At 36.9% G+C, this 25,847-nt stretch overlaps 2 long non-coding RNA genes and 2 pseudogenes across 2 annotated transcripts in view; 3 read left to right on the top strand and 1 right to left on the bottom strand.

The window, feature by feature from the left end:
• Positions 1-32: 32 nt before the first annotated feature.
• Positions 33-4,359, top strand: LOC111496530 (annotated as a pseudogene).
• Positions 4,360-11,873: 7,514 nt separating this feature from the next.
• Positions 11,874-15,126, top strand: LOC111496539. The gene is made up of 3 exons (XR_002720470.1): positions 11,874-11,929; positions 14,456-14,542; positions 14,813-15,126. It is a non-coding gene; the product is annotated as an uncharacterized LOC111496539 (long non-coding RNA).
• A 3,598-nt stretch (positions 15,127-18,724) lies between these two features.
• Positions 18,725-22,062, top strand: LOC111496533 (annotated as a pseudogene).
• A 1,194-nt stretch (positions 22,063-23,256) lies between these two features.
• LOC111496431 overlaps positions 23,257-25,847 on the bottom strand; it is a 4,215-nt gene continuing 1,624 nt past the window's right edge. The window contains exons 4-5 of the long non-coding RNA XR_002720458.1: positions 25,384-25,496; positions 23,257-24,672 (exon numbers count right to left, since the gene is read on the bottom strand). This is a non-coding gene — a long non-coding RNA (uncharacterized LOC111496431). The remainder of the gene's footprint in view (positions 24,673-25,383; positions 25,497-25,847) is intronic.

Genomic DNA, 25,847 nt, shown 5'->3' with positions numbered 1-25,847 from the left:
GGGGGGGGGGGGGGGGGGGGGGGGTTGTTGAATGAAAAGATTAAAAGCCTGCCATTAACAAATTGGTATGTTGGCTAGCCTTTGTCTGCACAGTCTCCTGAAGATTAAGGAGTCGCTACCTATTTAACCCCACTTCAGCTCCCACTTGCTTTGCCGATCTCAAAAGAACACTACCTCTCTCGCTCTCCCTGCCTTCCCACATTTACACTAAAAATGAGGAGTGGGATGAGTTCCAAAACCTTAACACTTTCGGTTTTGATAGCTTTTCTTGTTTGGTCTTCAAACTTTGATGGCTGCACTGCAAGGAGAGGAAAACACTGGAGACAGAGCAGGCAGACCTCGGCTTCTCTATCAAAGAAGAAAGGCAGTCATGGCGGTAGCAAGAGCCACCATGTCAGTGGCTCCAACCCTAAAGCTCCTCCGTCACACAATGCCTCCCCTTCGTCTCCAATTCCTCCTAAACCAAAAGAGGAGACCATTCCAACTCCACCCAAGAAAGGCTACAAGAGTAGCGATTCTGCCATATTCAACGTTCTAGATTTTGGTGCTAAAGGCAATGGAGAGTCTGATGACACCAAGGTACGTTCAATCACTCTTCTCCTATAGAAATACTTGGAGTTTGATATCTAACAGAATTTTGTCATTGCAAAAGGATTGGATAAATGGAATACCATCAAGGAATGATTTTGATTGGAAAATATTTGCACGATCCGTTCCAGGCATTTGAAGACGCTTGGGTAGCCGCTTGTAAGGTGGTGGGATCGACGGTCATGGTTCCGGCAGACTATGTGTTCTTCGTAGGACCCATTTCCTTCTCTGGCCCATATTGCCAACCAGATATTGTATTTCAGGTAAACATTATCGTACCCAGAAGCACGGTTCCCCCAAATTAAAGTATCCCTTTCAAGGGTAACCAGCCAGAACTAAACTACTCATAGTTAGGATGTTGACAACATTATATTAGCTCATTAGACTTGATTTGCAGCTAGATGGAGCCATTATGGCTCCCACTGATCACCGAACTTGGGGGAAAGGTCTCTTGCAATGGATCCAATTTACAAAGCTAATAGGGGTTACCATACGGGGAAGTGGCATAATCGACGGAAGAGGATCCGTCTGGTGGCAAGATTCCTCCTTTGATGAGCCTATAGACGACGAGATGAAACTCATTATCCCCATGAACAAGACCCGAGATGAAGCAAAACCAACGCCGGTAATGAACACTATCTATACTGATCTTTTCCTCCACAATATTCAGTTTTCTAGCTGCAAATAGAGAAGGAAAATGAACGTGATTCACTTAAAAATATGTGGCAGGTAGGAAGCAATCTAGAAGGCAAAATGCCAAGCATCAAGCCAACTGTAAGGGATCACTTACTGATAAACTTCTAAGATGATTTCATTGTGGCCCCATCATCCTCACCCTGTGGAGTTATATGAAATGTTATGTTACGCAGGCACTAAGGTTTTATGGAAGCTTCAATGTTACAGTCACGGGCATAACAATCCAAAACAGCCCCCAATGCCACCTCAAGTTTGACGACTGCGTGGGAGTCCTGGTGCATGATATCAGCGTCTCATCTCCTGGAAACAGTCCTAATACTGATGGAATTCACTTGCAAAACTCCAAAGACGTTCTAATCCACAGCACCAGTCTATCTTGTGGTAATTACGTCACTTGCAACCACTTGATCCTGTTGTTAAATATTATCTACTTAAATGGGCGGTGCTCAGTAAGGGCTAAGGGTGTGCATGTCTTGAGATAAACTGAGCACTCAACATTCAATCGTTACGACTATTTAAAAGGAGCATTTGATGGATAAAATACTAAATGTTTACTTAAAATATGAGAACCTTTCTTGTCAGTAGACATAAGAGTCTTTCACTACAGAAATTTGCAACCATTAGTTATAAAGGCCAAGTCGAAATACTCAACAATTTTGAAACATTGGTTTAATAGAAGAAGAAAAAAAAAACAATAATGTAGATTACGAGTAGGTAGAAGTTTGAAGTTGAAAATTGAAATAAACAGGTGACTGATGATCTTTATTCTGATCCTTTCAAGAGATGATTGTGTTTCTATTCAAACGGGATGCTCAAACATATACATACACAACGTGAACTGCGGGCCAGGACATGGAATCAGCATTGGGAGTCTAGGAAAGGACAATACAAAAGCTTGTGTTTCAAACATAACTGTCCGTGATGTCACAATGCATAGCACGATGAACGGTGTTAGAATCAAAACATGGCAGGTACTTGAGTTTAAAATGGAAAGCATGTTGTTCATACCAAATGAAAAAGCTCATTATTTTTGGGACAACCTTTCGTTTTTCTAAAATTGGGAAGCTCCATAAGTCATCTATAATGTTCAGAATTGAAGAGTATTGATAGAATGGCACATGATACCTTTACAGGGTGGGTCAGGCTCTGTTCAGAACGTTCTCTTCTCAAACATTCAAATGTCTGAAGTTCAATTACCAATTGTGATTGACCAATTTTATTGCGACAAAGCGAAATGCAGTAACCAGACTTCAGGCGTGGCTCTATCAGGAATCAATTATGAGAAAATCTGAGGGACTTACACAGTTAAGCCTGTACACTTCGCCTGTAGCGACAACCAACCTTGTAGGGATGTAACGCTGACAACCATAGAGCTAAAACCACTGCAAGAGCGGTATCATTTATATGATCCTTTCTGCTGGCAGACATTTGGAGAACTGAAAACTCCTACTTCACCTCCAATTGGATGCTTACAGATTGGGAAGCCGTCTAGCAACAGAGTTCAGTACGAAGAAAATGATTCCTGTTAAGCTTAGAGAGGAACATTAAAAAGTTTCAGAATCAAGGCATTACTGAACAGGGTTTCAGGAGGCCATGGATGTCACAAAGCGAAATGAGTTTCTCCCAATCCAAAGACTCTATGTTAAAGGTCTTCAGAGCCGTTACCCGCCATTCTCGGGTGCCAGCTGTCTCGGCCCCCGCTTATTTCACTCGGGCTTATACATTTCTCCCGCACTCGCACTCTCTTCTTCAGCACATTCTCACATTAGAATGAGAGCGCTCCATCAACGCCCTCTTCCCTTCCGCGTGTTCGTTGCCCAAACCGAACGCTAGATCGTTACAAGGCTCCATCAGCGGCCTCTTCCCTTTTGAGTGTTCGTTGCCCAAACCAAACGCTAGATTGTTACCAGGCAATCGGAGGAAGAGAGAGCAGAGTTGAAAGAAGTTTCTCGCCTCGTCTCGGTGATGAAAAATAGAGGTGAAGTACCTTCATTCTGCCTTTTAGTTTTATGCGTGGTTCGGTCGCTGTTCTGGGTTTGAAATTTTAAGGGTACAGTAATGACTCTGTTCTCTCGTCTTCTGATTGCCTTCAAATTTCGTTTCAGCCTTTTAGTTTATGCGTAGTTTGATCGCTGTTTTGGGTTTGAAATTTTAAGGGTACAGTGATGATTCTGCTCTCTCTTCCTCTGATTGCCTTTAAATGTCGTTCTCAGACTTTTAGTTTTACGGGTAGTTTGGTCGCCGGTCTGAGTTTGAAATTTTATGTGTACAGTGATGATTCTGCTCTCTCTTCCTCCGATTGCCTTCAAATTTCGTTTTCAGCCTTTTAGTTTTATGGGTAGTTGGGTCGTTGTTCTGGGTTTGAAATTTTGAGGGTACAGCCGGCTATTTAAATTTAGGGGTTCACAGGAGAACTTCATAGGTTATTCTTATTTAGAGGTTCAAAAATAATTAAGTGAACAAAAGAAAATGATCCAGTGGTCAAAAGAAGCTACAAAGGATATAAGAAGGCATTCCAACTGAGGCAAATATCCTGTAACGAAAATCGAACAAGTTTCCTTTCAGTATAGAACAAGTTTCTGGCACACTAAAATTTTTTTAGCTTGTTTTTGGTAGAACTTGAATTATATATTTACTATTTTATCAATGCCAAGGGAGTTTTGAGAGCTCCCTCCTCTCCTCAATGCTCAACCAAGCTACAATTCAGAAAAAACAAAAAGATACCCTCTTGCTTCTACAAAGCGACCTTAATATTACCCTCTAAAAAACTCCCACAAACAATCATAACCAACATCATGTATACACTTGGGTGATTTGACATCATGAACTACCATATGTCCGGTCTGGTTCTTGCAGGAATTACATTTTTGGCAATGTTGTGGTCCTAATAAGGTTAGATTCCTATGTTTAACTTTTATTATGTCTTTGCTTTCCTTTTTTTATGTTCTTTGTGCTTCCTATATCATGTTTTCATTTCTAAGAGTAAATGATTAAATAAAGGATTGTAATGAATGTTAAATTTGGAAGAGGTTCATGAGTAAGAAATTAAATTACATCTTTTGTTTTCTGAGCTTTTTAGGTAGCTATGAATAGATCTTTTTTTTTAAAAAAAAAAATGAAAGTGAAGCTTTCATTGAGATCAAATAAAAGAATACAAGAGGAACACTAGAAAACCATCCCAAGAGGAACCCAATTGACCCATAAAGGTGCTCAAATCAAGCAAAATAAGACCTAAAGGATAGTTTAAAATAAACAGGTGTCATATCCCCAAAAGCCGAATTGACCTAAAAAGATACTCCAATCAAACAAAATAAGATTTAATTACAAAAAATTGTACACACTCTCCCACACCATACAGAGGTGTGATCTATAAGGTTACACTGCACCCCAAGGTCTTCCAATCCTTTTGAAATTCCTATTGTTTCTTTCAACATAAAAATTCCATAAAATTGCTTTAAATAATCTGTTCTTTATCCGTTTTCAAGAAGGGATGAAGAAGAAACTCTTCCACCATGGAACTACAACCTGTAGGCTGGGCAAGACCATAGGAGAGATGTTCTAGATTCTTGGTCATTACAAGAGATACAACACTAGGGTCTATTCTGAAGTGGAGAATTCCTTTTTGTCTAAAGAGTTTGAATTAGAGATAATGATCAAGCAACTAAGCAAGGAGGTTTGTTTTACGGCAACTGAGAAAAATGGGTTGTAAAGATTTGTAAATTGGATGAATCATTAAGATGAGGGGAGATGGCTTTCCATGAGGAATTAAATGAAAAAATAACACTAGGTATTATGCACATATTCAAATAGCACTCTTGGAAAGTGAAGAATTGTTCTAATCAAGTAATATGATGTACAGTGGTAGATAACACTAGGTACAGTGGTAGACGTGGGGTTACATATTCAAATAGCCAATTGGAAAGTGAAGAATTGTTCTAATCAAGGAATACGATGTATTATACCATAAAAAGTATGAAAGGATTTGAGTTAAGGACAATTGGAAAGCGAAAAACTTTTGAATGGAGGAATGAGAGATCACAAAAAGAGGTTTGCTAAACAAAAGTTTAATTGTTTTTTAGTCTATAAGTGAGATAAAGGATAACCTTTTGGATTTTTTGAGTTGGATGGTTATTTATGTAAGGAAGGAAGATAAGTTTGGATTTAAGGAAAAACACAAGGATGACCAAGAAAGACTTGTAATTTCAACAAAGGATATTGAGACGACAGTCAACAAGAAACAAATACCAGAATAAGTACTTGGCCTTAAGCAGGACAAAAGGCCACACTTAAGAATGACAAACATGTCAGAGAATGACAAACCCATGCAAGGACCCTCAAGGAACTTGGAAGGCCATAACTAAGACTAAGAACTCCCCCATGGTAAGAAAAGTGAACTTTTGAGGACAAAAGTTCTTAAAAAAGGAGAATTTGCAAGAGACCAAGTAAGATTAAGAGATACTGGGGTAAATTTAAGGTGCCAAAGAAAGGATTAAGGGATCTAACAAAAGGATTAAGAGACCCGAAGAAAGTTAATGGGCAAAAGAAAGAGATTTTCAACGCCCAAGCAAGGAATTATGTGGATTCAAGCCATTGAAAAAGGTTTGAAAAAGAAATTGTATTTACTCCAAGAAAAGAAGGAAAAAAGGAATTAAGACCCTAGGAACTCACCAATAAGCCTAGTAGAAAAAGGAACTAGAGAAGTCTCCAAGATACAACCTTGAAGGAAGAAGGTTGATTATGATAAAACTGGTTGGGTACAAGGAAGGAAATACTCCAAGATATAAGGAAAAAAAACAAGGATGACCAAGAAAGACTGGTAATTTCTACAAAGGATGTTGAGATGACAGTCAACAAAACAAATACGAGAATAAGTACATGGCCTTAAGGCATAATAAAAGACCACAAGGGCAAATTAGAAAAACATGTCAGAGAAGGATAAACCCACGCAAGGACCCTCAAGAAACTTGGAAGGACATAACAAAGACAAAAAAATCCCCCTAGGCATTGTAAGAAAAGGATAAACCCACGCAAGGACCCTCAAGAAACTTGGAAGGACATAACAAAGACAAAAAAATCCCCCTAGGCATTGTAAGAAAAGTGACCTTTAAAGGAGGAAGGTTATTCAGAGAGGGAGAATTTGTAAGAGACGAAGTAAGATTAAGAGATACTCGGGTAAGTTTAAGGTACCCAAGAAAGGATTAAAGGATCTAACAAAATGATTAAGAGACCCAAAGAAGGTCAATGGGCAAAAGGAAGAGATTTTCAATGCCCTAGCAAGGAATTATGTGGATTGAAGCCATTGAAAAACAAATTCTATTTACTCCAAAGAAAGAAGGAAAGAAGGACTTAACACCCTAAGAACCCACCCATAAGCCTGGTAGAAGAAGGAACGGGAGAAGTCTCCCCGATACAACCTTGAAGGAAGAAGGTTGATTATGACAAAACTTGTTGGGTACAAGGAAATATACTCCAGATATAAAAAAACACTGGGATGACCAAGAAAGACTTGTAATCTCTACAAAGGATGTTGAGATGACATAAGGTTGTTATTGACAAAACTTGTTGGTACAAGGAAGGAAATATGCTTTAAGATATAAGGAAAAACACAAGGCTAACCAAGAAAGACTTGCAATCTCTACAAAGGATGTTGAGATGACGGTCAACAAGAGCAAATGCAAGAATAAGTATATGGCCTTAAGGCGGAACAAAAGGCCATAAGGGAAAATTAGAAAAACATATTAGAAAAACATGTCAGAGAAGGACAAACTCATGCAAGGACCCTCAAGGAACTTGGTAGGACATAACTAAGACCAAGAACTCCCCCATTGTAAGAAAAATGAACTTTCGAGGACAAAAGTTTTTAAAAAGGAGAGAATTTGTAAGAGACCAAGTAAGATTAAGAGATACTCAAGTAAGTTTAAGGTGCCAAAGAAAGGATTAAGAGACCCAAAAAAGGTTAATGGGCAAAAGGAAGAGATTTTCAATGCCCTAGCAAGGAATTATGTTGATTTAAGCCATTGAAAAAGAAATTGTATTTACTCCAAGTAAAGAAGGAAAGAAGGACTTAAGAACCCACCAATAAGCCTTGAAGAAGAAGGAATAAGAGAAGTCTCTAAGATACAACCTTATAGGAAGAAGGTTGATTATATAAAAACTTGTTGGGTTCAAGGAAGGAAATATGCTCCAATATATAAGGAAAAACACAAAGATGGCCAAGAAAGACGGTAATCTCAACGATGTTGAGATGATAGTCAACAAGAACAAATACCAAATTAAGTACATGGCCTTAAGACAAAACAAAAGGTCATAAGGGAAAATTAGAAAAACATGTCCGAGAAGGATAAACCCCATGCAAGGGCCCTCAAGGAACTTGGATGGACTTAACTAAGACCAAGAACTCCCCCCAAGGCATGGTAAGAAAAGTGAACTTTCGAAGATGAAAGTTTTGAAAAGGGGGAGAATTTGTAAGAGACCAAGTAAGATTTAAGAGATATTCGAGTAAGTTTAAGGTACCCAAGAAAGGATTAAGGGATCTAATAAAAGGATTAAGAGACCCAAAGAAGGTTAATGGTCAAAAGGCAGAGATTTTCAATGCCCTAGCAAGGAATTATGTGGATTCAAGCCAATGAAAAAGAAATTGTATTTACTCCGAGGAAAGAAGGAAAGAAGAACTTGAGACCCTTAGAACCCATCAATAAGACTTAATGAAGAAGGAACAAGAGAAGTCTCTAAGATACAACCATGAAGGAAGAAGGTTGATTATGTCAAAACTTGCTGGGTACAAGGAAGGAAATATGCTCCAAGATATAAGGAAAAACACACTGATGAACAAGAAAAACTTGTAATCTCTACAAAGGATGTTGAGATAATTGTCAACAAGAATAAATACCGGAATAAGTACATGGCCTTAAAGGCAGAATAAAAGGCCACAAAGGCAAATTAGAAAAACATGTCAGAGAAGGAAAAACCCATGCAAGGACCCTCAAGGAACTTTGTAGGACATAACTTAGACCAAGAACTCCCCCATGGTAAGAAAAGTGAACTTTCGAGGACGAAGAGAGAATTTGTACGAGACCAAGTACAATTAAGAGATACTCGGGTGTGTTTAAGGTGCTCAAGAAAGGATTAACGGATCTAACAAAAGGATTAAGAGACCCAAAGAAGCTTAAAGGGCAAAAGGAAGAGATTTTCATTGCTCTAGCAAGGAATGATGTGGTTTCAAGCCATTGCAAAAGGTTTGAAAAAGAAATTGTAATTACTCCAAGGAAAGGAGGAAAGAAGGACTTAAAGACCCTAAGAACCCACCAATAAGCCTCAAAGAAGAAGCAACAAAAGAAGTCTCCAAGATATAACAGTGAAGGAAGAAGGTTGATTATGACAAAACTGGTTGGGTACAAAGAAGGAAATATCCTCCAAGATATAAGGAAAAACACAAGGATGACCAAGAAAGACTTGTAATCTCTACAAAGGATGTTAAGATGACCGTCAACAAGAACAAATGCAAGAATAAGTACATGGCCTTAAGGCAGAATAAAAGGCCACAAGGGCAAATTTGAAAAACATGTCAGAGAAGGATAAACCCATGCAACGACCCTCAAGAAACTTGGAAGGACATAACTAAGACCAAGAACTCCCCCATAGTAAGAAGAGTGAACCTTTGAAGACGAAGGTTTTTAAAAGGCGGAGAATTTGTAAGAGAACAAATAAGAGTAAGAGATACTCGGGTAAGTTTAAGGTGCCAAAGAAAGGATTACAGAATCTAACAAAAGGATTAAGAGACCCAAAGAAGGTTAATGGGCAAAAGGAAGAGATTTTAAATACCCTAGCAAGGAATTATGTGGATTCAAGAAATTGAAAATGTTTGAAAAAGAAATTGTATTTACTCCAAAGGAAAGAAGGAAAGAAGGACTTAAGACTCTAAGAACCCAACAATAAGCCTTGTGGAAGAAGGAACAAGAGAAGTCTCCCGGATACAACCTTGAAGGAAGAAGGTTGATTTTGACAAAACTTGTTTGAGTACAAGGAAGGAAATATGCTCCAAGATATAAGGAAAACACAAGGATAACCAAGAAAGACCTGTAATCTCTTCAAAGGATGTTGAGATAACAGAAGGTTAATTTTGACAAAACTTGTTGGGTACAAGGAAGGAAATATTCTCCAATATATAAGAAAAAATACAAGGATGACCAAGAAAGGCTTGTAATCTCTATAAAGGATGTTGAGATGACGGTCAGTCAACAAGAATAAATACAAGTATGACCAAGAAAGGCTTGTAATCTCTATAAAGGATGTTGAAATGACGGTCAGTCAACAAGAATAAATACAAGTACATGGCCTTGGGGCATTACAAAAGGCCACAAGGGAAAATTAGTAAAACATGTCAAAGAAGGTCAAACCCATGCAAGGACTCTCAAAGAACTTTGATGGACATAACTAAGTCCAAGAACTCCCCCAAGGCATGGTAAGAAAAGTGAACTTTCAGGGAGGAAAGTTATTAAGAGGGTGAGAATTTGTAAGAGACTAAGTAAGATTAAGAGATACTCGGGTAAGTTTAAGGTACCCAAGAAAGGATTAAGGATCTAACAAAAGGATTAAGAAACCCAAAGAAGATTAATGGGCAAAAGGAAGAGATTTTCTATGCTCTAGTAAGGAATTATGTGGATTCAAGCCATTGAAAAATGTTTGAAAAAGAACTTGTATTTACTCCAAGGAAAGAAGGAAAGAAGGATTTAAGACCGTATGAACCCACCAATAAGCTTTGTAGAAGAAGGAACAAGAGAAGTCTCTAAGGTACAACCTTGAAAGAAGGTTGATTATGTCAAAACTTGTTGGGTACAAGGAAGGAAACATGCTCCGAGATATAAGGAAAAACACAAGGATGACCAAGAAAGAGTTATAATCTCAACAAAGGATGTTGAGATGACCGGCAACAAAAACAAATACCATAATAAGTACATGACCTTAAGGCATCAAATTAGAAAAGCATGTCAGAGAAGGACAAACCCATGCAAGGACCCTCAGGGAACTTTGAAGGACATAACTGAGACAAAGAACTCTCCAAGGCATGGTAAGAAAAGTGAACTTTCGATGACGAAAGTTTTAAAAGGGGTAGAATTTGTAAGAGAAGAAGTAAGATTAAGAGATACTCGGGTAAGTTTAAGGTACCTAAAAAAGGATTAAGGGATCTAACAAAAGGATTAAGAGACCCTAAAAAGGTTAATGGGCAAAAGGAAGAGATTTTTAATGGTAGGAAAGAATTATGTGGATTCAAGCCATTGAAAGATGTTTGAAAAAGAAATTGTATTTAGTCCAAGGAAAGAAATTGTCTTTTAACCCAACAATAAGCCTTGTAGAAGAAGGAACAAGAGAAGTTCTATAGAACCTTGAAGGAAGTTTGATTATGTAAAAACTTGTTGGGTACAAGGAAGGACATATGCTCCAAGATATAAGGAAAAATACAAGGATGACCGAGAAAGACTTGTAATCTTAACAAAGGATTTTGAGATGACAGACAACAAAAACAAATACCAGAATAAGTACATTGCCTAAAAGTAGAACAAAAGGCCACGAGGACAAATTAGAAAAGCATGTCAGAGAAGGAAAAACACATGCAAGGACCCTCAAGGAACTTTGAAGGACATAACTAAGACCAAGAACTCCCCCAAGGCATGTTAAGAAAAGTGAACTTTTGAGGAGGAAAGTTTTTAAAATGGAGAGAAATTGTAAGAGACCAAGTAAGATTAAGAGATACTTGGGTAAGTTTAAGGTGCCCAAAAAAGGATCAAGGGATCAAACAAAAGGATTAAGAGACCCAAAAAAGGTTAATGATTAAAAGGAATAGATTTTCCATGCCCTAGCAAGAAATTATGTGGATTCAAGCCATTGAAAAAGGTTTGAAAAAGAAATAGTATTTACTCCTAGAAAAGAAGGAAAGAAGGACATAAGACCCTAAGAACACACCCATAGGCCTTGTACAAAAAGGAACAAGGGAAGTCTCTAAGATACACCTTGAAGGAAGAAGGTGATTATGTCAACACTTGTTGGGTACAAGGCAGGAAATATGCTCCAAGATATAAGGAAAAACACAAGGATGACCAAGAAAGACTTGTAATCTCAACAAAGGATGTTGAGATGACAGGCAACAGGAACAAATACCAGAATAAGTACATGGCCTTAAGGCCGAACAAAAGGCCACAAGGGCAAATTAGAAAAGCATGTCATAGAAGGACAAACCCATGCCCACCCTCAAGGAACTTTGAAGGACATAACTAAGACCAAGAACTCCCACAAGGCATGGTAAGAAAAGTAAACTTTCGAGGGTGAAATTTTTTAAAAGGGGGAGAATTTGTAAGAGACTAAGTAAGATTAAGAGATACAAGGGTAAGTTTAAGGTGCTCAAGAAAGGATTAAGGTATCGAACAAAAGGATTAAGAGACCCAAAGAAGGTTAATAGTAAAAAGGAAGATAATTTCCAGTGCTCTAGCAAGGACTTATGTGGACTCAAGCCATTTAAAAAGGTTTGGAAAAGAAATTGTATTTACTCCAAGGAAAGAAGTAAAGGACTTAAGACCCTAAGTACCCACCAATAAGCCTGGTAGAAGAAGGAACAAGAGAAGTCTCTAAGATACAACCTTGAAGGAAGAAGGTTGATTATGTAAAAACTTGTTGGGTACAAGGAAGGAAATATGCTCGAAGATATAAGGAAAAACACAAGAATGACCAAGAAAGACTTGTAATCTCAACCAATGATGTTGAGATGATAGTTAAGAAGAACAAATACAAGAATAAGTACATGGCCTTAAGGCAGAACAAGAGGCCACAAGGGCAAATTAGAAAAACATGTCAGAGAAGGACAAACCCATGCAAGGACCCTTATGGAACTTGGAAGGACGTAACTAAGACCAAGAACTCCCCCAGGCATGGTAAGAAAAGTGAACTTATGAGGATGAAAGTTTTTAAGAGGGGGGAATTTGTAAGAGACCAAGTAAGATTAAGAGATACTCGAGTAAGTTTAAGTTGCCAAAGAAAGGATTACGAGATCTAACAAAAGGATTAAGAGACCCAAAGAAGTTTAATGGACAAAACGAAGAGATTTTCAATGCGACCAAGGAATTATGTGGATTCAAGCCATTGAAAAAGATTTGAAAAATAAATTGTATTTACTCCAGGAAAGAAGAACTTAAGACCCTAAGAAACCCACCCATAAGTCGTGTAGAAGAAGGAACAAGAGAAGTCTCTAAGATACAACTGTGAAGGAAGAAGGTTAATTATGTAAAAACTTGTTGGGTACAAGGAAGGAAATATGCTCCAAGATATAAGGAAAAACACACCGATGAACAAGAAAAACTTGTAATCTCTACAAAGTATGTTTAGATTACAGTCAACATGAACATATACCAGAATAAGTACATGGCCTTAAGGTAAAACAAAAGGCCACAAGGTCAAATTAGAAAAACATGACAGAGAAGGACAAATCCATATAAGGACCCTTAAGGAACTTGGAAGGACGTAACTAAGACCAAAAACTCCCCCAAGGCATGGTAAGAAAAGTGAACTTTCGAGGACGAAAGTTTTTAAAAGGGGAGATATTTGTAAGAGACCTAAGTAAGATTAAGAGATAATCGAGTAAGTTTAAGATGCGTTCAAAAAAAATTTATTTACTCCAAGGAAAGAAGGAAAGAAGAACTTATGACCCTAAGAACCCATCAATAAGCCTTGTAGAAGAAGGAACAAGAGAAGTTTCTAACATACAACCTGGAAGGAAGAAGTTTGATTATGTCAAAACTTGTTGGGTACAAGGAAGGAAATATGCTCCAATATATATGGAAAAACACAAGGATGACCAAGAAAGACTTGTAATGTCTACAAAGGATGTTGGGATGACAGTCAACAAGAACAAATACCAGAATAAGTACACGGCCTTAAGGCAGAACAAAATGCTACAAGGGCAAATTAGAAAAACATGTCAGAGCAGGACAAACCCATGCAAGGACCCTCAAGGAACGTGGAAGGACATAACTAAGACCAAGAACTCACCCAAGGCATGGTAAGAAAAGTGAACTTTCGAGGACAAATTTTTTTAAAAGGGGGGATATTTGTAAGAGACCAAGTAAGATTAAGAGACACTCGAGTAAGTTTAAGATGCCCAAGAAAAGATTAAGGGATCGAACAAAAGGATTAAGAGACCCATAGAAGGTTAATGGGCAAAAGGAAGAGATTTTCAATGCCATAGCAAGGAATTATGTGGTTTGAAAAATAAATTTTATTTACTCCCAGGAAAGAAGGAAAGAAGGAAAGAACTTAAGACCCTAAGAGCCCACCAATAAGTCTTGTAGAAGATGGAACAGGAGAAGTCTTTAAGATACAACCTTGAAGGAAGAAGGTTGATTATGTCAAAACATGTTGGGTACAAGGAAGGAAATATGCTCCAAAATCTAAGGAAAAACACAAGGATGACCAAGAAAGACTTGTAATGTCTACAAAGGATGTTNTTGATTATGTCAAAACTTGTTGGGTACAAGGAAGGAAATATGCTCCAATATATATGGAAAAACACAAGGATGACCAAGAAAGACTTGTAATGTCTACAAAGGATGTTGGGATGACAGTCAACAAGAACAAATACCAGAATAAGTACACGGCCTTAAGGCAGAACAAAATGCTACAAGGGCAAATTAGAAAAACATGTCAGAGCAGGACAAACCCATGCAAGGACCCTCAAGGAACGTGGAAGGACATAACTAAGACCAAGAACTCACCCAAGGCATGGTAAGAAAAGTGAACTTTCGAGGACAAATTTTTTTAAAAGGGGGGATATTTGTAAGAGACCAAGTAAGATTAAGAGACACTCGAGTAAGTTTAAGATGCCCAAGAAAAGATTAAGGGATCGAACAAAAGGATTAAGAGACCCATAGAAGGTTAATGGGCAAAAGGAAGAGATTTTCAATGCCATAGCAAGGAATTATGTGGTTTGAAAAATAAATTTTATTTACTCCCAGGAAAGAAGGAAAGAAGGAAAGAACTTAAGACCCTAAGAGCCCACCAATAAGTCTTGTAGAAGATGGAACAGGAGAAGTCTTTAAGATACAACCTTGAAGGAAGAAGGTTGATTATGTCAAAACATGTTGGGTACAAGGAAGGAAATATGCTCCTACAACCTTGAAGGAAGAAGGTTGATTATGTCAAAACATGTTGGGTACAAGGAAGGAAATATGCTCCAAAATCTAAGGAAAAACACAAGGATGACCAAGAAAGACTTGTAATGTCTACAAAGGATGTTGGGATGACAGTCAACAAAAACACAAGGATGACCAAGAAAGACTTGTAATGTCTACAAAGGATGTTGGGATGACAGTCAACAAGAACAAATACCAGAATAAGTACACGGCCTTAAGGCAGAACAAAAGGCCACAAGGGCAAATTAGAAAAACTTGTCAGAGAAGGCAAACCCATGTAAGGACCCTCAAGGAACTTGGAAGGACGTAACTAAGACCAAGAACTCCCCCAAGGACCCTCAAGTAAGATTAAGAGATAATCGAGTAAGTTTAAGATGCCCAAGAAAAGATTAAGGGATCGAACAATAGGATTAAGAGACCCATAGAAGGTTAATGGGCAAAAGGAAGAGATTTTCAATGCCCTAGCAAGGAATTATGTGGTTTGAAAAGGAAATTTTATTTACTCCAAGGAAAGAAGGAAAGAAGAACTTAAGACCCTAAGAACCCACCAATAAGCCTTGTAGAAGAAGGAACAAGAGAAATCTCTAAGATACAACCTTGAAGGAAGAGGGTTGATTATGTCAAAACTTGTTGGGTACAAGGAAGGAAATATGCTCCAATATATAAGGAAAAACACAAGGATGACCAAGAAAGACTTGTAATGTCTACAAAGGATGTCGGGATGACAGTCNATACAACCTTGAAGGAAGAAGGTTGATTATGTCAAAACATGTTGGGTACAAGGAAGGAAATATGCTCCAAAATCTAAGGAAAAACACAAGGATGACCAAGAAAGACTTGTAATGTCTACAAAGGATGTCGGGATGACAGTCTAAGGAAAAACACAAGGATGACCAAGAAAGACTTGTAATGTCTACAAAGGATGTCGGGATGACAGTCAACAAGAACAAATACCAGAATAAGTACACGGCCTTAAGGCAGAACAAAAGGCCACAAGGGCAAATTAGAAAAACATGTCAGAGAAGGACAAACCCATGCAAGGACCCTTGTGGAACTTGGAAGGACGTAACTAAGACCAAGAACTCCCCCAAGGCATGGTAAGAAAAGTGAACTTTCAAGGACAAATTTTTTTAGAGGGGGAGAATTTTCCAAGTAAGATTAAGATACAGGTAAGTCTAAGGTAAGTCTAAGGTGTCAAAAAAAGGTTTAAGGGATCAAAAAAAAAAAAAAAGGATTAAGAGACCCAAGGAAGGTTATTGGGCCAAAGAGATTTTCAATGTCCTAGCAAGGAATTATAAGGATAAGCCTTCGAGAAGGTTTGAAAAACAAATAGAATGAAGGAAGGAAAGAAGGACTTAAGACTAAAACAATCCACCAATAAACCAATAAGCCTTGTATAAGAAGGAAGAAGGTTGATTATGTCAAAACTTGTTGGGTACAAGGAAGGAAATATGCTCCAAGATATAAGGAAAAACACAAGGATGACCAAGAATGACTTGTAATCTCAATAAAAGATGTTAAGAAGACCGTCAAGAAAAACAAATACCACAATAAGTACATAATCTTAAGGCAGGACTAAAGGCCACAAGGGCAAATTAGAAAAACATGTCGTAGAATGACAAACCCATGCAAGGGTTCTCGAGGAACTTGGAAGGACATAACTAAGACCAAGTACTCCCCGAAGGCATGTTAAAAAAAATGAACTTTTGAGGATGAAAGTTTTTAAAAGGGGGAGAATTTGTAAGAGCCCAAGTAAGATTAAGATACTCGGTAAGTTTAAGGTGCTCAAGAAAGATTTAAGGGGTCAAAAAAAGGATTAAGAGACCGAGAAAAGTTAATGGGCCAAAGGAAGAGATTTTCAATGTCCTAGCAAGGAATTGTATGGATTCAAGCCATTGAGAAAGGTTTGAAAAAGGAATAGTATTTACTCCAATTAAAGAAGGAAAGAAGTACTTAAGACCCTAAGAACCCACAAATAAGCCTCTAGTACAAGAAGGAACAAGAAAATATGCTCCAAGATATAAGGAAAAACACAAGGATTACCAAGAAAGACTTGTAATCTCAACAAAGGATGTTAACAAATTAGTCGAGAAAAACAAAGACCAGAATAAGTATATGGTCTTAAGGCAGGATAAAAGGCCACAAGGGAAAATTAGAAAGACATGCTAGAGAAGGACAACCCCATGCATGGACCCTCAAAGAACTTGGAAGGACATAACTAAGACCAAGAACTCCTCTAAGGCATGGTAAGAAAAGTGAACTTTCGGGGACGAATGTTCTTAAGAGGGGGAGAATTTGTAAGAGCCCAAGTAAGATTAAGATAATCGAGTAAGTTTAAGGTGCCCATGAATGGTTTAAGGGATTCAAAAAAAAGGATTAAGAGACCCAAGGAAGATTAATGAGCTCAAAAAAGAGATTTTCAATTCCCTAGCAAGGGAATTATAAGGATTCCAAGCCTTTGAGAAAGGTTTGAAAAGGAAATAGTAAGTATAAAAGAAAAAAAAGGTCATTTTTTTTTCAGTCTCAAGTAAATTTCTCCTATTTCTAATTCTTGATGGAGATGGAATTTCAAGATGAAGGAAAAATGGACCAAAATATGATCAAGAATTTTTAGAGTAAAATATTATAAATGGCAAATTACAAAAATGCTCATGAAGGACACAATAATTACGAACATGCCCCTCCCACCAAGATTTTTTTTTTGCATATATGGTTTCATAATGTGACCAAAGAAATTGAGTACTTTCTTGGAATGGTCTATGAATAAATTATTATGATGGTGAGATAGGGTACTTTCTTAGAATGATCTATGAGTTCTCTTGAAGAATTAAATGAGATGATATCCTTACTTAAAGAGGAAAAATATCCACCTATGTGGTAAATGGGGGACTATATGTATCAAAGAATAAAAGTCACATGCCATAAGAAATATAAAAGAATTTGAATCAAGGATAATTGAAAAGTGAAGAATAGTGGGAATCAAGGAATATGAGATCACAATACGAGGTTAGAGAAATTGTAGAGGAAGGAAGCACTAGAATAAAGAATATGCTCCATTGGTGCTAAAGAAAGTTAAATTGTATTTGGTCTATATAATTTAGATAAAAGACAATCTTTTGGTTTGAATGGTTATGTATGCAAGGAAGGAAAATAAGTTTGGATTCGAGAATTGTGGGTTAAAGTATAAGATCCGATTCCAAAGTTTTTGATAATAGACAATCATTTGAACTTGGTTACTCCCAAGTTTTTTATAATGGAAAATCATTTGAATTTTTTAAGTTCAGTGGTTGGTTATGTATGAAAGGATGGAAGAAAGATAAGTTTGGATACAAGAATTTTGAGGTAGTATTATCTATTAAGGTTTAATTTAGGGCAAGTGAATAAAGTTTTATGATGTTGAAATAAGGTACTTTCTTAGAACGGTTTATGAGTTTCCTGGAAGAATTAATGAAAGAATTTGAAAAAATGACAATTGGAAAGCGAAGAGTTGTTGGAATCTAGAAATAAGGGATCGCAAAAATAAAAGGTTGTGTGTAAGGAATGAAGAAAAACAAGTTTGGATACGAGAATTGTGGGTTAAAGTATGAAATTAGACTCCCAAGGTTTTGATAATGGACATTCTTTTAAAAAAAAAATTAGTTTAAGGATTATGTATGAAAGGCTAGAAGAAAGATAGGTTTGGATACAAGAATGGACTTCCATTTTTTATTAATGATTTCTTGTTAATTCTTTGGATCGAAATTAATGTTTGAAGTATGTATTGTCTAATAAGGTTTAATTTGAGGCAAGTGATGAAATATTTTGATGATTAAATTGGATACTTCCTTAGAATGGTCTAAGTATAGGTTAGAATAGTCAATTGGAAAACGGAGACTTCGGATTCAAGTTATAAGTTGTCAGTAACAATTGAAGGATGACGAAGTGTGATTCGAGGAAATTTCAACGATAGAAGCCAAAGAATATTCTAGAACTTGGATTGTGTTGGATGAAACAAAATTACAAACTACAAGTCCAAACTAAACTAATTTCATAATAATTGTTTGTGTACCTCATGACCCCTTCTTATCTGCAAAAGTCAACAAAGAACCAAGAGTTATTACCTTCACCAGGCTGCATACATAAAATTTTCTAATTTTCTGGCACAAACACACACTGGGCACTTGGCATCCATTGATTCGAGGGACAGCGCAACCCCTTGGATGACGTGGCTGTTTGTGATTGGTAGTATTACGAGCACCGAAGACTTAAGATGCAAGTTCGATTTAGGGGTAGAATCGTATTTCCGTCCCACATCGGTCGCTTCTTTATTAGGCCATCTTAACAATACTCGTCCTCCAACCGAGCGCCATAATCCGCGTTCTGAAGCTCGCCTTCTTTTGTTCTCTCCATCCCTTTCAATACACTTCTGACCTCTCTGTGAAGCTCTCAGTGGTAATTCCAATCTTCTGAATCTTGGTCTGCTTTCATTGTTTTTGAGTTACAGTTCTTCTGTATATAGCGATGAATTCGTTCCATTTCGTTCTTGTGTTTCTCCGCTTTCTGTCTGCTGTTGATTGTATGTTGGAGCTTAGGTATACTTCTTATATGCTGCCTACGGTTCATCTGATAATTAACTCCTTTATTTTCAAGAATTTTGACGATTTATACTTCAGTTAAGGGATTTCTGTTCGATTTTTAACTTTTTGACGTGTTTGGCGGATCTATATTTCCGATCTGATCTATTCGGTGCTTCATTGCCTGTTTTTCGTAGATCTTGGTAATGGAATATTAGTTATTCAAAGGTACTGTTTGAGCCAACCGGTGCTTCATATGATCACGTTAGTGATCGTACTGTGTCTTCATGCATTATATGATTCATTAGCTCATATTCTTTTCCGTGCAACTGAATCATGATATATCTTCCCTGGATTTATTATGCTGGCGTCTTTTTTTTTCCACGAGATTTAACCTCTTTTCTGAAACAAAAATGTTTTAAATAATTTCAGCGATTGTTCCAGTTCGTAATCATTGACATTCTCCTCGTGAGTGTAATATTTTTGCTCTGAAAATGCAGGAAATTCTCGGTTACGAAACAGAAATGGGACTGACCTTCGCAAAACTCTTCAGTCAGCTGTTTGCTAAAAAGGAGATGAGAATTCTGATGGTTGGTCTTGATGCTGCTGGTAAGACGACCATTCTCTATAAACTCAAGCTTGGAGAGATTGTCACAACCATTCCTACCATCGGTAAGCGTCGTATCCCTCCCTTTCTTTCGTTCTTTGTGTTTAGTTATGTTTTTGCCCTGCTTAGATTTTTAATCATTTCAGAGGAGCTACTAGTCTTATTATTATATGTATGTTTTCATTGATGTGGTTGGATTCCATGACACTGACATTTGACATTATAATTGATTTTTATCTCTATTTGCAGGATTTAACGTGGAGACTGTGGAATACAAGAACATCAGCTTCACTGTTTGGGATGTCGGTGGTCAGGACAAAGTATGAACTTAGAAGTCTATTTTTCATCATTTGTTAGCTGTGGATAACTTTTCATCGCAGTTTTCTATCTATGATATAATCGATTCATGAATGATTTAGTGTTTTTTACGTAGCCAATAAATGTGATTTATCTTTCCAGATTCGTCCATTGTGGAGGCACTACTTCCAAAACACTCAAGGTCTTATATTTGTGGTGGACAGTAACGATAGAGACCGTGTTGTTGAGGCAAGGGACGAATTGCATAGAATGCTGAATGAGGTGTGCTGAATGTATTTATCATTCGTTAACATTGATCCATTGCTAGGATCTGTAGGTTTCATTCTTACCACACTCTGAATGTCAATGGAGTTATCGTGTTTAGCGTCTAAATATGACAATTGGAACTTTAGAATTTCGTCACTTAATCACTTGTTGAAGGATGATTAATGGTGGCTCGTTTTTCTTTTCCATACAATGATCGGTATACTACATGTAGGAGTTGCATCACATAATAATAATTGGATCCAAGTATTCAGTCCTATACGAGAAGTTTCCTAGTGGATAGATCTGATGATATTTTAGTACGACATGCCATATGTATATGAAATTCGTTTCATTCTGTCCAATGATAACCAGACAAGAATGAACTATGAATAATTATAGGAGGTTCATTGTGTTTCTTTGTACCTTGTATTGTTTTCTCTGATGATATTTTTCCCCAAATATCTTAACAAATTTTAGTTCAGATGATCTGGAGTTAATTTGGTAAGCAATTTCATTTATCAATATGTTGTTCAGAGGTCAAAGTTACCTAAAGCCTGTATGACGTTGGTTTAGAACTAGGCCTAGTACTAAACAAGGATTGAGCATGCTTTGTTATCATGTACATACGCTGGAGATTTTATGATTAATTGTACTTGGAATTTGTCGATGCTTTGTTATCACTGACTTCAGGATGAGCTTTGAGATGCCGTATTACTTGTGTTTGCTAACAAACAAGATCTCCCCAATGCAATGAACGCCGCTGAGATTACTGATAAGCTTGGTCTTCACTCGCTTCGGCAGCGCCATTGGTAATCCTTGTGTTCTTCCATCCAATACCATTTTGCATCATACATATTGTTCTGAAGTCGGATGAACGTCTGTGGTGTTTAATAGGTATATCCAGAGCACTTGTGCAACCTCCGGTGAAGGGCTTTATGAGGGATTAAATTGGCTCTCAAACAACATTGCGAACAAGGTACGTGCCCTTTCCTTGGGTTCATGTGAATTTCATATTTTATTGGATTACTATCTTTAAACTTTCCATGATTTCTTTTCGGTTTTATTATCACAATAATATTAACTGCTACAAGAAATTAATTTTTCTTTTTTAACTTAAAAAAATGTGTAAAGCCAAAATTTTAGAGTTTTCTTCTTAAGTTCTCCCAATTAAGTTTTTTTTTTTTAAAAAAAAAAAAAAAAACCTCTTAATAGAGGTGAGACATCAGCGTTCGAGGACTAAAATATATTTATGGGCGGAACATTTTCAAGAATTTCAAAAACTTTATAGAATCAAAGAATGGTTGAAGCAAAGGAAAAAATAAAAATTATAGTAGGAGTGAGTTTGAAATTCAAAATATATATTCAAATGCAGGCGTGATCTTTTAAAAATGTGGATACTATAATTTTGTATTTACATATTTCGAAATATTTATGACAGATGACATCTTCGTATAATTTAGAAGACTGGGAGTTATATTTGTAATTGTAGAAACATGGATAAGATTAGTTGAAAATAGAAACATTACCATAGCTTCTATTTGAACTACTGTTTTGCATCTTAAAAAGTATACTATAATTAGAATATGAATTAAATAAACAAGGGTATCTTGACACATTTTATCGAACACTTAAAAATTAATAGAATAGATTAATTGGATTTTTGAGGTATCTGACATCGGTTTGAATGTTTGTCTCCGTAATACAGGCATAAAGCTGATAAATCGTTGTCGTGCAGACCGACAATCCTGGATGCAGGGGTGAATGTTATCTATGGTCATATTGTAACGGGCCTCTGCGTGTTTAATGAAATACTCTAATTCAAACTTATCCCGTCACATTCACATCTGAAATTCGTTTTAATCTCGCCTTCTTTTGCAAAGTGTTTGGCTTCAACTTTGAAGGTGACCAATATCAGCTCCTAATAGATGCTGGAAGAACTACAATGGGTAATGTTCTCATAGATTCTACCTCTACCAAAATATCTTCCAAATTATTACTTTCAAACAATGCAAAACACTGGATCACAATTTGTACTTGCGAAGTATGCTCTCATCCTTGCTGCGATAAAACAACGTTTGGAAAAGAAAAAAACAGACGAGAAAAACTGCGATAAGATTTTGGACAAAGTAATATTTACTTTCAGCACACAATTACACATGCAAAAGTATATTATATTGCATGCATTTCCAAGATGAGATCTGCCTTGAGGGTATTAGCACTGAGAAGAAATCCTGCATATTTAATTTTGAAAGTCGTCCAGTGCAAGTTTAACTGCTATCCTTGGCTATGGCAGAAAACAAACTTTTACATACCTATAAAAGTCTAGTAGGATCAAGTTCAATTTTACATACCTATAAAAAGTTTAATAGGATCAAGTTCAATGTTGAACCCATAAATATTTTAGTAATAAAGATATTCCATAAATTAGGAATAACTATTTAAGTATTTTAGAAATAATAAATATTTTATAAATAAACATTTAGATATTTAAGGGATAAAGATGTAGGTATTTTAGGAATAAATTAGTTTACACTGTTTCACCCTCCATCCCATTAAGTTTTTCATCCCAAAGTGGAGTAGTTTCTACAAAATGTTTTATAAATCTTTTCTTGATTGGTCGTAGAGTGTTAGTGTTCTCCACGAAAAAGTGAGGTTGGTATAGATTGTCAAAGCTCTTGGAATTCTTAGAATACTATGTGGTTGTAGCTCAACACGTGGCAACATGCATGATATCTTACCTACAAGGACAAGACCTTTGGGAAGTTGTTGGCGAAAGCAAAATTACGTCTCTAGAGGAGGATGCTAATAGCGCCTTGCGCAAATAGAGAATCAATATAATGACCCACTTTTCGAGACTTACTCAAGGGTATAAAAGTAGTAGAAGTTTTCTTTTTGTAAAGCGAGGAACACAAAAAATTTAAATTTTAAATATGCATTTAAACTTATGTTAAAATAAAATTTAAACACTGGAGTCACATTAAAAACCGTTCACAAAATAGCATGAGTTTTAGAAGTAGATAACATTAAAATAATAATAAAAGCACACAAATGGAAAAGACTCGATCTAGGGATCCCTACGCTTAATCTCAAAAAATAGAATAACATGGAATGAGTATAAAAATACTTAGCAAGTAGTTTACTTGTAGGTTCTTGTCAAACTTATTCTTATACATGCTCCTAGAGATAACCAAAATTGTGATTTAATGTCTATGTTGACCTTTGCAAGTTTCTGCGTAACTAACCCTGAATATACCTTGTCTAATGAGTACTCTAACCCACCTAGGGTTCATAACTTCAAAGGGATTTCTAATTCTCTTAGCTCGAATGTTTTATGTATGTCTAGGCCCTTTGTCAACCTTGCGCGAATTGCGCCTCAAGTCGTGCTCCATGGAAAAGCCCTAGGGGAGTACTCATAAGTCTGGGGGAGCTCCTTTGCTCTACAACGATAACCGTAGTCCATACATGTCTATGTACTGAGCTCTAACTAGGGAATTTTTCCTAATGATGTCGAGTGTCACAATCATACTATGAAAAGAGTAGATTGTGACCCTCACGTTGAGACAAGCAAAGCGGCGACACTCAAGTGACACCCCCATCCGGCCAAAATAGACGAGTGCCATGATGCGACCAAGGAGGACGGTGCATCATCCAACACACCATATAAAGTGAGTATTGAAGAGAAGATGAGGCATAAGCAACATGGTGACAAATGTAGACAAGTGTGTCAAAGATAGGCTTGATGAAAGGCCACGTAAAGCCTCGAGCCTTAACCTCAAAAGTAAGGATTCTTGAGATAATTTAGACATGCGGTTCTACAGTCAAATCCGTCCATATAAAATATGAAAGCTCACCAAATTTGGTGTCAATCAAGCATCGAACAAAGTTCCATGACATTGTATAATCGTTCGCCAAAATCATATATATACCTGTCATACCAAAAATACTTCAAAATGTAACTTGAGGGGAGGCATACGTGTGTCACAGTGAGAGGGAGTGTTGCAAAACAAGTGTCTCGAACGACTTCCTTTGAAATAGATTTTTCAAGGATAGTGTTGAACGACACAGGTGTGCCAACATTGCGCCCCGACCCATGTGTCGAAGGTTGGACCATACACCCGCTATCCGGTACAGAATTTGTAAATGATATAGCATGGATATAAGAGGGTCCAATGTCTCGATAGAATTTGGATGGATGTTCGAGATTTCTCGATATTATGAATAACGCATGGGCCCATTCTTGATGGGCATGACTGAGCAAGCTACGATGGCAAATGACATCCCACGACTTGAGATGATGTCAAGATGTGTGGGACATGTTAACTGGAAATCAATATAATTTGAGATGCGACATTATAGTGAAAGACCTCGGCCTTGAGTAGAGGCAAGATCGAGCCGAATGAGTTGGCCTAGTGTAGAGTTAAGTCGGTTGGGTCACAAACGGTTGAGCATGCACGTATAGGTAGCGTGTGTGGACGAACAAGCTTGGGTTCTACACATACCCAACAAGTAGAAAATGCTACACCTTAAGAGATGAGTTTTGATGAAACATCTTCACGGTGGTCCTCAGAGAAGAAAGTCTTGACAAGACTCGAATAATATTCTACTACAAAAGATGGGGAACAAACTACACACATTTGGTAGTGTTGATGCATTTGATGATCTACGTGCACTGATGTTGGCGAACAAATGACTCAATCAAGCGAACTCGGTAAAAAGTAAATGACACCTCAACAACTTAGACGGTCACAAAAAATCCGAAAGTCAAATCCTAAGTATGCCAACGTAACTATTATAGAAGATAGATGACCAATATCATCACTAGTCCAATAAGGTCAAGCTATATGAGCCATAGATATTTTAGAAATAAATATCAAGATATTTTAAGAATAAAGATCAAGATATTTTAAGAATAAAGATCAAGATATTTTAAGGATAAAGATATCTGAATATTTTGGAAATAAGCATTTAGATATTTTAGGAATAAATTTGGTCTACATTATCTAGCCTCTAGAATAAATACCTCTCTATCCATTAAGTTTTTCATCCTAAGCAAAGTAAAGTATGGTTGTTTCTACCGAATGTCTTATAATCTCTATTTTATTAGTCTTCTTAATGTGAGTGTTTCACAAACGCGTTGGGTTAAACATAAATATCAAAACAATAATTCATTATCGACCATAAGATTGAATGAATGTTATACCTTTATGATAGTAGTGGAATACAAAAAGATTGTATTCCCACTTCAATAATGTGTGGCTTTTTTTTTATTGATAGCGTAGTCCAAAGTCAATCCACAACGTTTCCAGTAAATGCCTGTTAATACATTTAGAAATGGCTCAGAGATTGAGCAAGGTGCGAAATCTTTAAAACAAAAAGCCTGTGTAATCATGTGCAGTTACCAAAGTTGACCCGAAGTTGTAATCATAAAAAATGAAAAAATGAAGAAATGGCAACTAAAGCCTTAGTATTGCAGTGAAGGGGAGAATGAAGAGAAAATATGTAAAAAATATTAGTCTTCATAATTGAAATATTTTGAACCAACTGTAGCGCTACTTTTATAGTTGATAATGCATAACTATAAAGAAACAGTTGATCTCTGCCAGCAAAACGTCAACAGTTTCATAAACTGACACTAATTAATTTATCCCCCCCCCCCCCCCCCCC

This window comes from Cucurbita maxima, unplaced genomic scaffold, assembly GCF_002738345.1.
Source record: "Cucurbita maxima cultivar Rimu unplaced genomic scaffold, Cmax_1.0 Cma_Scf00022, whole genome shotgun sequence".
Lineage (NCBI taxonomy): Eukaryota > Viridiplantae > Streptophyta > Magnoliopsida > Cucurbitales > Cucurbitaceae > Cucurbita > Cucurbita maxima.
Note: the sequence above shows the minus strand (reverse complement) of the source record. Positions and strands in the feature narration are given on the sequence as shown.